The sequence below is a fragment of the Saimiri boliviensis genome, chromosome 11 (genome assembly GCF_048565385.1).
Source record: "Saimiri boliviensis isolate mSaiBol1 chromosome 11, mSaiBol1.pri, whole genome shotgun sequence".
Taxonomy (NCBI): Eukaryota; Metazoa; Chordata; class Mammalia; order Primates; family Cebidae; genus Saimiri; species Saimiri boliviensis.
Genome location: NC_133459.1, coordinates 9,139,069 through 9,153,537, shown reverse-complemented (window position 1 = coordinate 9,153,537; position 14,469 = coordinate 9,139,069). Strand labels below are relative to the sequence as shown.

General features: G+C 45.3%; 1 protein-coding gene across 15 annotated transcripts in view; it reads right to left on the bottom strand.

Annotated features, from left to right (window-relative positions):
- KIF1B (kinesin family member 1B) overlaps window positions 1-13,840 on the bottom strand; it is a 183,698-nt gene extending 169,858 nt beyond the window's left edge. For 9 of the 15 annotated variants that reach the window (XM_039473782.2, XM_039473784.2, XM_039473793.2 and 6 more), the window contains exon 1: window positions 13,735-13,840. The gene's annotated coding sequence lies outside the window, so the exon portion shown is untranslated. The remainder of the gene's footprint in view (window positions 1-13,734) is intronic. The other 6 variants (XM_039473789.2, XM_039473791.2, XM_039473790.2 and 3 more) reach the window with 2 other exon arrangements.
- Between the last annotated feature and the right edge of the window lie 629 nt (window positions 13,841-14,469).

The following is a 14,469-nucleotide window of genomic DNA, read 5'->3' as shown; positions in this document are numbered from 1 at the left end:
GGGACAAAAAGGATGGGGACAGCTGCTACAACACAGGATGGGTGTTGAATACAACAGTTAATTTTCTTGGTTGAATTCCTATTTACTGTATGTCAACAGACTAACATTTAAATAGCATTAAATAAATAACATAAATTGGGGCCAGGCATGGCACCTCATGCCTATAATCCAAACACTTTGGGAAGCTGAGGTGAAAGAATCGCTTGAGGCCAGAAGTTCAAGATCAGCCTGGGCAACGTATTAAGACACTGTTTCTACCAAAAAAATTTTTGTTTAAATTAGCTGGGTGTGGTGGCATGCACCAGTAAACCCAGGTACTCAAGAGGCTGAGGTGGAAGGATCACTTTAGCCCAGGAGGCTGAGGCTGCAATCGGCCATGATTCCATCACGTACTCCAGCTTGGACAACAGAACCGAGACTATCTCTGAAATTAAAAAAATAAAACACACAAAACAGGCTGGGTGCAGTGACTCACGCTTGTAATCCCAGCACTTTGGGAGGCTGAGGCGGGCAGATCACAAGGTCAGAAGATTCTGAGACCATCCTGGCTAACACGGTGAAACCCTGTCTCTACTAAAAATACAAAAAATTAGCCAGGTGTCGTGGCACAGGTCTGTAAATACCAGCTACTTGGGAGGCTGAGGCAGGAGAATCACCTGATCACAGGAGGCAGAGGTCACAGTGAGCCAAGATCACCCCACTGCACTTCAGCCTGGGCAACAGAACAAGACTCCATCTCAAAAAATACAAAAAACAAAAAAACCATGACCACACTACACTCTGGCTCACATGTGCTAATAATTCTGGCACTTTGGGAGGTCAAGGCAGGCAGATGGCTTGAACCCAGGAGTTCAAGACCAGCCCAGGCAACATGCAAAACCCTATCTCTACAAAAAAATACAAAAATTAGCTGGACATGGTGGTGTCCTAATAATAGCTATCCTTTTTAGAAGCGAGATATTGATCGATATCTCTATAGATATATCTATATCGATCGATACAGGTATCTCGCTTCTCTCTCTATAGATATCTAGATATCTATACAGATCTATATATATATATATATATATATATATATATATGTTTTTGGGAGAGTAATTTAAAAATACATATATAGAGAGATACCTCTATATATATATATATATATATATATATACATATTTTAATTACTTTCCCAAAACAACCAAACCTAAACATTTTTTGTGATCTAACTGTCCCATGATAAAACTTGCAACTGTCTTCACAATTTAGTGAAAATTTTATCCAGTCATTGGAAGCTATAGTTACGTCAACTACAGAAAGTTATTCTCTTACTTCTCTACTACTATAAACACTATCTCTTTTATAATAGACACCCATCAAAGACTTACAGCTTCAAAACTCCCTGCTCCTTTAAAGAATTACTTATGTAAATCTGAAATCAAGTTTAAAATCCAGCAAGAAACAATAATTTTACAAAGTTTTTCTTTTTTTTTTTTTTTGAGACCCAGTCTTGCTCTGGCGCTCAAGCTGGAGTGCAGTGGTGCAATTTTGGCTCACTGCAACCATAGCCTCCTGGGTTCAAGAAATTCTCCTGCTTAAGACTCCCGAGTAGCTGTGATTACAAGTGTGTGCCACCACTCCCGGCTGCTTTTTTGTATTTTTAGTAGAGATGGGGTTTCACCGTGTTAGCCAAGATGGTCTCAATCTCCTGACCTTGTGATCTGCCTGACTCAGCTTCCCAAAGTGTCATATTACACGCGTGAGCCACCGTGCCCGGCCTACAGAGTATTTTTAAGAAGTTAAAGGAAAACAACACTTCTTAATAATTAGCAAAAAGCTCAAGCCTGTAATCCCAGCACTTTGGGAGGCCGAGGCGGGTGGATCACAAGGTCAAGAGATTGAGACCATTCTGGTCAACAAGGTGAAACCCTGTTCTCTACTAAAAATACAAAAAATTAGCTGGGCGTGGTGGTATGTGCCTGTAATCTCAGCTACTCAGGAGGCTGAGACAGGAGAATTGCCTGAACCCGGAAGGCGGAGGTTGCGGTGAGCCGAGATCGTGCCATTGCACTCCAGCCTGGGTAGCAAGAGCGAAACTCTGTCTCAAAAAATAATAATAATAATAATAATAATTAGAAAAAAAAATACATCTTCCAAGTTTTGAAAGCCAGAGCAGACAGGCAGGTAGGAAGAGTAACCATACATACTCTAAATCACTTACACAGCCTGAGTTCTAAACTGTTCCTCTGACCGGTTTTCCTTATGACATACAAATAGAAGCATTAGGAAAGCGGAATGGAGCAAAAATTCCAGAAGCATTCACTAATATTAAAGAGACAATAATATATTTAGGTCTAATTCATTTGAATTTTTCTCAATTTTTGTCCAATTGCTTAATTTTGACCTGTGGAATTCCCACTAGCCCTCAAAGGCACTTTGGTCTTCTAAGGAAAAGACTCAAACTGATCTTTTAGCAAAGTGAGAAACAAGAATGAAATAATACTAGTTTTTTGGTTGGTTTGTGTTTCTAAAATCCCTTCTCTATAGAAAACAGTTAGTATTATATTTCTTAAAAAATGATCAGTTCACGTCATTTCTTCTCCTTAAAAACCTTCACTTAAACGGCCAGGCACAGTGGCTCAGGACTGTAATCCCAGCACTTTGGGAGGCCAAGACAGGTAGATCACGAGCTCAGGAGTTCAAGATCAGCCTGGCCAAGATGGTGAAACCTCATCTCTACTAAAAATACAAAAATTATCCAGGAATTGTGGCAGGTGCCTGTAATCCCAACTACTCAGGAGAGGCTGAGGCAGAGAATTGCTCAAACCCAGGAGGCAGAGGTTGCAGTGAGCCAAAATCACGCCACTGCATTTCAGCCTGGCAACAGAGGGAGACTAGGTCAAATAAAAACAACAACAAAACCCTTCACTTGGCTGCCACAGCCTCAGAGCATAACCTAAAAGTTCAAGGGCCTCCACAATCCAACCTACTTCCCCAGTCTCAGCTTTCCTTCCCCAACTCTAAGACTTCTTCTCCACTAGCCACTACCTTCCTACACTATACACATGGTTTCCTAGAAGCCCAGTCTCCCTTCTCAACCTATTATAAGTCCACATCTTTCAAGGACAAGGTCAAATGAGACCATGGAGCAAGAAGCATGAATTCATTCCTTAATAAAAAGGCTTATCCTCTTTTGTCTCTGCTCCCTAACATTGCTCTACTGATTCCACACTTTTCCATTTATTTCATTCTGCCCCTATGTTGCAGTCAGCAGTTCACTCACCTCTCATATACTGATATTTTTATTCAGTACTTTTTTTTAGAATTAAACAGAAATCTGGTCTTTTAAATTCCATATTAGAATTAGCTGGTGTGGTGGCACCCATCTGTAGTCCCAGTTACTTGGGAGGCTGAGGTATGAGAATGGCTTGAACCCGGGAGGCAGAGGTTGCAGTGAGCCAAGATTGCATCACTGCACTCCAACCTGGGCAACAGATCGAGACTCTGTCTACATAAATTCAATATTAGCACAGTTTGTTATACAAAATTTATAACAAGTAGCTATTCAAAAGATAATCTTTTCCCCTGAATTACATTTTAAAGCATAAGTTTTAATTTAAAGAACAAATGGCCGGGCACGGTGCCTCAAGCCTGTAATCCCAGCACTTCAGGAGGCCGAGGTGGGTGGATCACGAGGTCAAGAGATCGAGACCATCCTGGTCAATCTGGTGAAACCCCGTCTCTACTAAAAATACAAAACATTAGCTGGGCATGGTGGCGCGTGCCTGTAATCCCAGCTACTCAAGAGGTTGAGGCTGGAGAATTGCCTGAACCCAGGAGGCGGAGGTTGCGGTGAGCCGAGATTGCGCCATTGCACTCCAGCCTGGGTAACAAGAGTGAAACTCCATCTCAAAAAAAAAAAAAAAAAAAAAAGAACAAATGGATACTGAAAAATAAATGTTTGCAGCTAGAGATCACCTTTTGAGATTCTATGAAAAAGTGCTTCTTATATCACATTTTTGCATCTCTCAGTCCAATACTTTTCATGAAGACCACGCAGGTTTTAGAACCAAACCTTGTGCTGCTGCTGACAATGGATACTAAATGGCCCCCAAAAATTTAAGAATTAGGGTGTGTGTGTGCAAGCGTGCACGCAGTCTCTATCTATTCTTGATTTTTGACGCTATGGATAAAAGTTAACCATGGGCCATGCTGTGGAAGTTCAAAATGAATCATGTATTAGAAAAGCAGGCAGGGCGCAGTGGCTCATGCCTGTAATCCCAGCACTTTGGGAGGCCCAGGCGGGTGGATCACGAGGTCAAGAGATCAACACCACCCTGGCCAACATGGTGAAACCCTGTCTCTACTAAAAATACAAAAATTAACTGGGCATGTTGGTGCACCCTGTAGCCCCAGCTACTTGGGAGGCTAAGACACGAGAATGGCTTGAAGCCAGGAGATGGGGGTTGCAGTGAGCTGAGATCACACCACTGCCCTCTAGCCTGGCAACAGAGAAAGACTCTGTCTCTTGACCTTGTGATCCACCCACCTTGGCCACCCGAAGTGCTGGGATTACAGGCGTGTGCCACCGCCTTCTTTTTCTTTTAACTACTATCTGGCCAGGCAGGGTGGCTCATGCCTGTAATCACAGCACTTTGGGAGGCTGAGATGGGTGGATCACCTAAGGTCAGGAGCCCGAGACCTCCTAGCCAACATGGTAAAACCCCATCTCTACTAAAAATACAAAACTTAGCTGGGCTTGGTGGCAGGCATCTATCATCCCAGCTACTCAGGAGGCTGAGGCAGGAGAATCACTTGAACCTGGGACGTGGAGGCTGCAGTGAGCCAAGATGGTGCCACTGTGCTACAGCCTAGGTGACAAGAGTGAAACTCCATCTCAAAAAGAAAAAAAGGTTCTCACTTTTTCACCCCCCAGGATGGAGTGCGGTGGTGTGATGGAAGCTCAGCCTCAAACACCTTGGCTCAAGCAATCCTTTCACATCAGCCTCAGGAGTAGCTGGGCTACACTCATGCATCACTACCCTGTTTATTTTTTTATTTTTATTTTTTAAAGGTATTTGAAGAACATTTCTTCCTTTTACTTAAAAAAACCTGTTGAAAACATTTAGTATCTATCTATCTATCTATCTATCTATCTATCTATCGAGACAGAGTCTCACTCTGTTGCCCAGGCTGGAGTACAGTAGAACAATCACAGTTCACTGCAGCCTCAATCTCCCAGGCTCAAGCAATCCTCCTCGCTCAGCCTCTGGAGTTGCTGGAACTGCAGGCACATGCCACCACACCTAGCTAATTTTATTTTTAACAGAGATGAGGTCTTGCTTCACTGCCAAGGCTGATCTCAAACTATTGGGCGCAAACAATCCTCTCACCTCGGCCTTCTAAACTGCTGGGATTAGCGATGTGAGCCACTGTGCCCAGCCCTAGTATGTATCTCTTTGTATCAGGATGTTTAAACCAACTTCCTTTTAGAACATCTTCAGAATTTAATACTAGGGAAAAAAAGTTTCTCTTAACAAACTATTAGGCTTTCATTTACCAGAATGAAAATTGTACAATTTATCTCTTTTTGCATTGAATTCCATGTTTCCAAATTAAATTACAATAACCACATTAGCCTAGGCAACCTATATATTTACTTTTTCTTCTTGTTATTTATTTCTTTATTTATATTTTAATAGCCTTACTGTATATATATATTTGTGATAAACTGCTCAAATCCTTCCTAGAAGTAGTAACGGGTATAAATTATAAATATATAAAAACATCCTATAATACCCTATTCTGCTATTTAACATTGGAAATATGTCATATAGTCAAAGTTCTAGTTCCTAAAAACAAATAAAACCAAATAACTCAGCAAGCTTTGAAATGTTACACAATGATCGGCCAAGCATGGCGGCTCATGTCTGTAATCCCAGCACTTTAGGAGGCCGAGGCAGACGGATCACTTGAGGTCAGGAGTTTGAGACCAGTCTGGCCAACATGGTGAAAACTAAAATACAAAATTTTAGTTCTGTCTCTACTAAAAATACAAAAATTAGCTGGGTATGGTGGTACATGACTGTAATCCCAGCTACTTGGGAGGCTGAGGCAGGAGAATCACTTGAACCCGGGAGATGAAGGCTGCACTGAGTTGAGGTCGCGGCACTGCACTCCAGCCTTGGCAACAGGGAGACACTCTGTCTAATAAATAAATAAATAAAGTTACACAAAGATTTGTGTTGAATGAATTTAATAGCCATGTGAGTGGCTAGAAAAATCACAGGTTCAGAAGACTGAAACCAGCCCACAAACAGAAGTAGCCAAAAGTTCAAGGAAGGAAAAAACAAAATGAATTAATACACTTAATACTGCAAAAGCGTGAAGTGCACCCCCTGGTTTTGGCAATAAAGGCTGGAAACCAGAACAAGGGCAGTACCCATGAAGTAGGGGGCAAGAGGGAACACTGAAGCCCGTCTACAGTGAGTTGGCATGGAAGTGGGAAATGCAAATATCCATGATACTGCCAGAGCCTGGCTATGATGAACAGGAGAAAGCAAATGGGAATGAAGGATTTTATTGGAATGAACAGAAATGAAGGAAAGTTTTTCCTTCCCCATTCTTTATTTATAATAGTAAAGACTTACACATTTCTATACTTTTTTCAACTTTATTCACACTTTATCTTTATTTACTGGGTGCTACAATGAAACAGGTAGTTCCTGGGGGGAAAAGTCAGTGAACAAAAAAAGATAAACCTCCTTGCCATGGAGGAACTTATATTCTAGTAGGGAGAGGGAGGACAATAAAAATAATAAATCAGCTGTAGAGAATAGAGAATGTAATCAGCATGATGGGGTGGGAGGAGTGCAGCAAAGTCAGGGGCATCAAGCCTATGGTGGGAAGGAGTGCTGTACAGGTGCGTAAATGAGGTCAGGGCGGGCCTGCTGACATGCTGAGATTTAAGCAAAGACTTGAAAGAGGTGAAGCAGTCAGCCAAGCAGATTCCAGAGAATAGTATTCCAGGCAGAAGAAAGAGTAAGAGTGGCCAGGTACCAGGGCTCACACCAATAATCTCAGCTCTCTGGGAGGCTGAGGCAGATGGATTACCTGAGGTCAAGAATTCGAGACCAGCCTGGCCAACATAGTGAAACCCTGTCTCTACTAAAAATATAAAAATTAGCTTGGTATGGTGGCAGGCACCTGTAATTCCAGCTACTCAGAAGGCTGAGGCAGCAGAATTGCTTGAACCTAGGAGGCAAAGACTGCAGTAAGCCAAGATTGCGCCTCTGCACGCCAGCCTGGGAGACACGGCAAGACTCTGTCTCAAAAGAAAAAAAAAAAAAAACGAAAAAGAGTAAGAGCAAGGGCCCCGTGGTAGGACTGTGCCTGGTTTGTTCAAGAACAGCAGGCAAGGCTGGGCACAATGGCTCACACCTGTGATCTCAGATCTTTGGAAAGCCAAGGTGGGTGGATAACCTGAGGTCAGGAGTTCAAGACCAGCCTGGCCAATATAGTGAAACCATATCTCTACTAAAAAATACAAAAATTAAATAAAAAATAAAAATAAAAAAATTAGCCAGGTGTGGTTGCACACATTTGTAATCCCAGCTACTCAGGACGCTGAGGCAGGAGAATTGTTTAAATCCAGGAAGCAGAGGTTGCAATGAGCCGAGATCAGGCCACTGCCCTCCAGTCTGGTGACAGAGCAAGACTCTATCTGAAAAAAAAAAAAAAAAAAAAAAAAAAGGCCAGCGCAGTGGCTCACACCTGTAATCCCAGCACTTTGGGAGGCCAAGGTGGACGAATCACCTGAGGTTGGGAGTTCAAGAACAGCCTGACCAACATGGAAAAACTCCATCTCTACTAAAAATACAAAAAATTAACCGGGTGTCGTGGCACATGCCTGTAATCCCAGCTACTCGGGAGGCTGAGGCAGGAGAATTGCTTGAAACCGGGAGGCAGAGGAGGCTGTGAGCCGAGTTCACGCTGAGCTGAGATTGCACCATTGCGCTCCAGCCTGGGCAACCAGCGAAACTCCAACTCAAAAACAAAACAAAACAAAACTAAACAAAGAACAGTGGGGAAGTACTGCAGGGAAAAGAAGAGTAACCAATACAGCAAGTCCCTAGAGATTAGAACAGTGCCATCCCTAACACGGGCCCAGAGTGTATCCTCTTTCTCACACTGGAAGAAAGAATGCAAGGAGGGCAGAGAAGTCTCTAAGCAGGGGAAGGGAAAGCTCAGAGTTCATGCCCTTTTTTCCTATGAGGTGGCAGGCGAGATATTCTGCCAAGCATGGGGCAGTGAGATGTTTGAGTCAAAGGGTCCAGATATTATAATAGCAACTGTGGAGAAATGCGGAGAGAACTAAGCAGAACTGCTCCCACAGAGAACAAAGACAGATTTAAGGGTGACCTCAGACAACACATTAACTGTGGCACTAATTCCCAGCACTATGTAGGTTTCCCCATGACAGAGAGTAAGAATGGCGGGTCTGGATGGTGAGAATGATGTGAGGCTGGCTTCTACATAGTGAGTCCTGAAGAATAATAAAAATAAAAACTACAGGCAATGCAACCCAGAGGTCATAGTATAGAAAAGGAAGGAAAAGTAAAATCTAGAAGAGGCTGATGGATTAGGAGACTTAAAGGAGAAGAGGCATAAAGTGATCATGAAAGTGAATGCTATAAATTATCACAGTTTAAGAACTAAAGGTGAATTTGAGACCTTAAAGTGATGACAAGTTAAAGGATATGGCCATAATACTAAACAACTGGAGCAGAATGAAGCCAATGTTTGCTTGAGCTGAATTCAAGGAATTTTAAGGTTAAGGGTAGTTACAAAGGAAGCTCAGCATAGTGGTTTCTTACTAGTGCTAATGACCCTGGGGCAGTCACTTGGCCTGTTTTAGTTTCATTTGTAAAATGGTAATAATAACAGTATCTATTTTATATGGCTGCTATCAGGATTAAATTAGTTAAGATATGTAAAGTGCTTAGAAAAGAACCTGGCACACAGAAAGTGCTCAGTATGAGTAAGCTATTTTATCACTATTGTTGTTTCTGTTATTGTTTATTCATACAGTCACTGACATCTGGCAAGATGATGTCAAAATCTAGATGAAAGAGAAAACTAAGCCAACAATACAGTAATCAAATAGAGCAATGGGACTGGGCTCAGTGGCTCATGCCTATAATCCCACCACTTTGGAAGGCTGAGTTGGGAGGATCACTTGAGTTCAGGAGTTCACTATATTGCCCAGGCTGGGCAATATAGTGAGACTGCCATCTCTACAAACATTTAAAAATTAGCTCAGCACGATAGTGCATGCCTGTAGTCCCAACTACTTGCGAGACTGAGACACGAGGTTGCAGTGAGTCATGGCTGTACCACTGCACTCCAGCCTGGGCAGTAGAGTAAGAGCCTGTCTCAAGGGGAACAAAAAGGGCAATGGTATGGCTGAATGGTATGCTTTGGTATAAACAATGTGATATTAAATATAAAAAATATTTTAGGCCGGGCGCGGTGGCTCAAGCCTGTAATCCCAGCACTTCGGGAGGCCGAGGCGGGTGGATCACGAGGTCAAGAGATCGAGACCATCCTGGTCAACATTGTGAAACCCCGTCTCTACGAAAAATACAAAAAATTAGCTGGGCATGGTGGCATGTGCCTGTAATCCCAGCTACTCAGGAGGCTGAGACAGGAGAAGTGGCTGAACCCAGGAGGCGGAGGTTGCGGTGAGCCGAGATCACGCCATTGCACTTCAGCCTGGGTAACAAGAGTGAAACTCCGTCTCAAAAAAAAAAAAAAAAAAATTTTAAAATCCATCAAATATTTACAATCTTGTGACTTAACACATATACAAAAAACCACAAGACAATCATAAAGGTACCAATTGAGAATGAGTAAGTACAGTAGTACATATATACAACATTACAAAGAGTTTTGAAAATGCTCTGACTGAAAATCACGGAAACCACATCAGGACACTAAATTGTACTAAAATGAAAATGAGTTGGAGTTAACTTTATTTCACCATTTCTATACAGAAATGGTAGGCGGGGTGTGGTGGCTCACGCCTATAACCCCAGCACTTTGGGAGGGCGAGGCGGGTAGATCACAAGGTTAGGAATTCGAGACCAGCCTGGCCAACATGGTGAAAGCCCATCTCTACTAAAAATACAAAAATTAGCTGGGCATTCTGGTGGGTGCCTGTAGTCCCAGCTACTCAGGAGGCTGAGGCACGAGAATCACTTGAATCCCAGAGATGGAGGTTGCAGTGAAATGATGCACTCCAGCCTGGGTGACAGAGCAAGAATCCACCTCAAAAAAAAGAGAGAAACAAATGGTAAAGCATGAGTTCCTTGAGGGTAAATAACTAAATCTCTACATGCACCCTCAGTTAACAGATAATGCCTATAGTAAAAGGGCACATCAATGAATCAGTGGGCCATTAACCAAACAGTTCAAGTCTGAGAAGTCCAAGGCATCTTTCTATCTTTATTTTTAACAGGCAAGGTCTGAGCCCAGAGTGGAGTGCCATGGCACCATCATAGCTCACTCTAATCTCAAACTCAAGCAATCCTCTCAACGTGGCCTCCTGAGGCTCTAGGACTACAGACAGATCCCCACACCCAGTTTTGTTTTGTTTTGTTTTGTTTGTAGAGATGGGAGTCCTGCTATGTTGCCCATGCTTGTCTTAAACTCTTAATGTGAAGTGATCCTCCTGCCTGAGCCTCCCAAAGCACTGGGATTACAGATGTGAGCCACTGTGTCCAGCCCAAGGCACCCTTTGCAGGTTTTTCCTACCACAGTCACATCTGTTTAATTTCTCTTCTATCCTGATAAGCTGCACAAAAAAAGTTCAAGTAGTATGCATATTTATTCATTCTCTTTCACGGAATCCAGAAATTCAACAGTATCTGTTCAAATAAGGCCATCTTTCCAAGAGAAATACATGAAATAGATATAAAATATCTTTAACTTCAGAGCATTATGAAATTATATCATGTTAGTTTACAAGACGAAAGGATATGCTTCCTCCTGGAAAAGATCTACTATGATTAACAGCCCGGGAAGGGGATTACAAACAGGAAGGCAGGGGGCCCATTGTCCTTTACTTTGTACCCAGGACAAGACCACAGTGGGAAAATGGCCTAGAAAGCTTTGGCCTTAAGAAAGACTCAGTTGGCAGACTTTCTTGGACATTTATTCCCTGCACAAAATCAAAATGGCAAAGAAGAAAGAGAGAAAAAAGGAAAAGTGCATTCATATCTGGTCTTGAAAAGGAAACAGTCTGTTCTAAGCCTTAAAAGCTGTACTTAATTGGATAAATTTTGGAAAAACACTCATCAGAGCAGAGCAGCACACAGTCAAAATGTAGCCTCTGTCTCAGATTCACAATCAGGTCTGATTTTTATGTACCAAATACTGAAATTATTTTTAATCAAAAATGTTCAGATCTTTATACTAAAGTAACTCTAAAAATTAAAAACTTAGAAGTATTTCTAACTTAGGGCATGGAATTTCAAAACAGACATTCTATATTTATATTAGTGTAATGCAAAAAGCACTAGTTTCTGTTGAAGCTACATTTGATTCAACAAGTTTTAACAAAACATAGTGTGTTAAGACTGCTTAGCAAAACTTATCCAATGTTTTTAAATTTACATATATATACACATATATATATGTATATATATATATATACATATATATATGGGGGGAGTTTGGTTTTTTTATGGTTGGTTTGTTTTTGTCTGAGCCAGAGTCTTGCTGTTGCCCAGGCTGGCCACAAGCAATCCTGCCACCTCAGCCTCCCAAACAGCTGGGACTACTACAGCAGGCATGAGCCACCATGCCCAGCTATTTATTTATTTTTGTAGAGACAGAGCCCCACTGTGTTGCCCACGGTGGTCTCGAACTCCTGAGCTCAAAGGATCCTCCTGCCTCAGCCTCCCAAAGTGTTGGGATTACAAGGCATGAGCCACCACACCCAGCCCAAAATTTTTTAAATAGTTCAACTTAAGAAGTTATGAGAATTTTCCATAGGCCATTGCAAAGGAAAAAAAAAAAAGTTATGATAATTTATTAATTAAGAAATTGAATTTGAATGAAAGCAAAGGTCACAAAGAAGAAAGCAGGCATAACATCTCCCCACATCCTACATCTAGGATGTAGGAAAGGAGAGAGCTACAGACTCAGGCTGAACCCAGTTACTGATCATCTCCAGGACCCGCTTTCCACCAACCTAAGTACAATTCTCACTTTCCATCCTCAAACGGCACATTCACAACTCCACTTGCTCCATAATCCAACAACCATGCCAACGTAATCAGAAAGCACCACCTCACTTCTTAGAGGAAGACAAGAACTAGATTTGGTTTGACTAAACTAAGGAGACAAAATGCCAGCCTTCAAATAAAATAACCACCATATCACCTCTGAAGAATTATTCAAATCTCATCAGCACACTTCCATCAGGCACATCACGACACAAAGCGGAATGTTCAGTGGTGGCAGAACAGCTGCCCAGAGCAGTAAGAGATATGAGCAAGGGATCTGTTGACAATCTAATTTCAGCTACCTCGAGATTCCACAAAGATGACAGCCTGCGTCCTCAGAAATGCCGCCGCAAGCCGCAAGCCTCACCCACTATCAGAGTACTCTGGTTTACTTCTTCTCTGCAAGTTAAGCAACTATGAAAATCTATCTATCCAATGCTGTATGGCTACTAGAGGCCTCCATACTGATACAGTGGCCTTAGCAATCCTCAGATTGCCCTTTGCACCTGTAAAGCATCAGCGGCTTCCACAGCCCCCGCACTGGACGCAGATGAACACAAAACACAGAATTTCACCCCAACAAAAATGGAATCTTGACGGCAGTTTACCTAGGAAGCTCATTTAGCAATCAAGGGGGAAAAAAGTGATCTGGAAGCTCCATTCCGGCGTTAGGGCCGGGAATGTTTTGTGTTGCCTGAACAATGACTAGCTTGCTCAAGCAGCCTCCCAACCCCCACAACTTGGCTTCTGGTCTGGCCAGTCACCCTGAAAGCTGCCAGGGCTGTCACTCGGTGCCTTCCAGCAACTGGACTTGCCTCCTAAAGGATTTGTCAGATCATCCTCCCAACATGGCTGCCCGAGTAATCCCGGTGCTGAACGCCGAGACCACACCAGCCTTCCTCACACCTGGCCAGCATCCAACATGCCCCCTCCCTTCCCATCGCACCCCTCTTTCCAGGCCTCGATCCCTCGGCTCCCCCAGTGCCAAGCGATGACCTTTCCTATCTCCATCTGGCAAAAGGGCATAACCACCCACATTCCCAGCCGAAGCCCGATGCCCACCATAAAGGGGGAAAAGGGAGAAGGGAAAAAAACGATGGCTTCAAACGGAGCGGGGCCATCCCCCCGTGCTGCAACGTGCGCTGAGCCCAGGAAACCGCCAGGCAGCGGCGGGTCCGGAGGGCGCTGGGCACAGCCGGAGCCTGGCAGCGCAGGGCAAACGGAGGGCCGGTGCGGGGCACTGCGGGGGCCCCAGCCGGCCGCTGGACGCCAGCCCGGGACTCGCAGCTGGCCGAGGGAGGGGTTTCCACCCCAGAGGGCGAGGCTCCCGCACCCAGCCCCCCGCCCCGCGCTTCCTCCCGCCAGACCCCGCCCGGCCCCCAGCCCAGCCGCTGCCCACCGCGGGAGCGACCCCCTCTCCGCTCCGGCGGCCGCGGCGCCAACCCCCGCCCGGCCGCCTTACCTCAGCCGCGGCGCGGACCGACGGGCAGACCGGGTCAACAGGAGCCGCGGCGCGCGGGGGCGCAGAGGGCCGGGCACCGACGCACCTCAGCGCGAGCAGCGGCCGCCGCAAGCCGCAGGGCGCCGCTCTGCAGCCCCATCACGCAGCAGCCCGGCTCCGCATCGAGGTGGGAGGTGGGCGGCGGGCGGGAGAGCGCGAGTGCTGGAGGCCGGGACGCGGCGACGGCCGGCGGGGACGGCTGCGGAGGACTGGGAGCGGCTCCCAGGAGCGCTGCCGTCAGACTGCCTCGCGTCGGTCCTCGCGAAACTCCGCCCGCGGTCGCCGGCGCGGGACACCGCCCCGAGCTGGGCCTCTGCGCGTCACCTCGGCCCGCCCCGGCGCCCGCGACGGACGGGGACTACAGCCAATCACAGAGCGGAGCTCGAGGAAGCGGGCCAATCGCAGGGGGAGACGGGGAGCAGGGCGGCTGCCGGGGGCTGCAGGGACGCCCGAGCGCCCCCTGGTGGCCCCGGGGGGCCGGCGAGATGCATGAATGTGAGCGCCCCCTGGTGGCCCCGGTGCCGGCGCGATGTAGGGGTGCGGGGCTGGCCAAAGCCGGAGCCGGAGTTCCCTCCCCGGTGACCCCAAGGGCGTTCGTCGGCATCAGCCGTGCCCAGCCCACCCCGATAATCCTCCTCATCCGGGGACAAAAGATTGACTGAGTAGAGCGAGGCGGGGCCCAGGGGTCCAGATGCT